Below are 1,794 nucleotides of genomic sequence, written 5' to 3'. Positions count from 1 at the left end.
TCTCTGTAAACATGTCATGATAAGGCAGACTTTAAGTTGAATTTTTCCATCAATATTGGCAGGTTAGTGGACTCATTAAGACTAAAATATTTTCACATTGCACATGTAGTTTAACGAGGAAAAAATACAGTATCTTAAATGATCAGATGAGAAATTCTAAAAAATATAATAGATACATAGAACCAAGATGTAAGCCAGAGTTAAATCCCTAGAATACTTCATAATACTGGAACAAAGTCAAGAGAAAGCTCATTTTTCTGGGAACACCCCATTAGACAGACATCCAATTCTCCTCTAGGTTCAGTGTTTGTTTGTTTTTTCTTCTAACTTAATTACTAAATCATCCCTTGGGCTACATTTTGAACATCTACTGGATTTGGATGCTTGGTGAAGAGTTACAAAGGTAGACAAGGAGAACATTTTGGAATTTACCATGAGAAATCATCTTGACTTCAGTGGGAGAGAGTTCATACTAGGGAATGTTGAAAATATAATTGGAAAGGCAGACTCTGAAATCTGAGTACAGTTGTCTACATGTAGCTAAGGAGGCTAAGTGGAGCCACTGTGAATTCTTGAAAAACAAAACAATTCTTTGGGAGCAGAAATTGGCAACAAGATGTTTAACTCTTGGAATTAGAACGTCATTGAATAGTGAAGACTGCAGCATAAGGGGAAATAGCTGAAGCTATGTGAATGTCTCAGGAAACGCTATCTTTTTCATTTAGAGTCTAAGATTCTTTGTAATGATCACACAGAACTCATAGACAATACGCATGATTAAGAGGCCTATTGGAGAAGCTGATAGGTTACCATAAGTCAGGCCCAGCATACAGAAAGGATATAATCTGTGGTCCACTGTAACACCTCTCCTCGGGACTAACCAAGTCTCTCTCTAGTCCTCAACCTTTCAGCCAAGAAAGCCCTTGGCTCTGCCTCTGTGGTCAGGAAGTGGGTCTACCTGTCGCTCTGACTCAGTCCTATAGTCTCGGGACAGATGAGGACACTGTATCCCATAGTCTTTGCCCTGCTCTTCTGAGTCTCTATGCTAGTGTCACTGGTGCACTAGCGTCTCTGTGCTACAGTCACTCTGCAGCCCCTACCACTTCAGTCAGAGATTTTGGAAAGATCCTTCCAATGGGTTTTGGATTTCTGTCCCAGATAGCTTTTATACCCTGAAGTATAACCTCGATGGAGACTTCTGTCTCTTAGCTGACTCTACTCCCAAGGAAAATAAAGGATGGTGTCTTAAATCGCATCCTCTAGTAGTCTTTAAGATGCCCCTAATGAAACAAAAGGTGTGTCTTGCTTCAGACTGTCTACTAAGGTCAGGACTTAACCCCACCTTAGTAGTGTACCAGAGAACACCCTCCAAAATGGGGTTACAGCCATAATCATAGAGACCAGAGTTATAATTTATCACAGAAGGAATTATGTCTGGAAGGTTCATATTAATTGATTATATCTCGTTAAGAAAATATATGAACTCTCAAAGCGTGAGCTTTGAAGAAAGATAGATATGTGGATCAAGGGAGAATGAGAGGCAATCAAAAGAAACAGTGCAGGAAGAACTAGAAAAGTTGAACAGCTTCGCAGTTTGATATCATGTCAGCAAAATGATAATTTTGAGGAAGATACTAAGTGGAAAAAGAGCATGAAAATAAACCTGTGGATGTAGAAAGACACATTTTTCTTCTCTGGGAGTTTCCAGACTATCTTTTCCACTAGAACCACAGTGTTAGTCTGGGGACATTAGAGAAATAAATCCACAGAAAATCAGGTATAAGAGAGAGCTTT

This window comes from Echinops telfairi, unplaced genomic scaffold (assembly GCF_000313985.2).
Source record: "Echinops telfairi isolate 266 unplaced genomic scaffold, ASM31398v2 ScPeMD7_2186;HRSCAF=2738, whole genome shotgun sequence".
In the NCBI taxonomy this organism is placed as follows: Eukaryota; Metazoa; Chordata; class Mammalia; order Afrosoricida; family Tenrecidae; genus Echinops; species Echinops telfairi.
The sequence above is the reverse complement of the archived record's forward strand: the minus strand, read 5'-3'. Positions refer to the sequence as shown.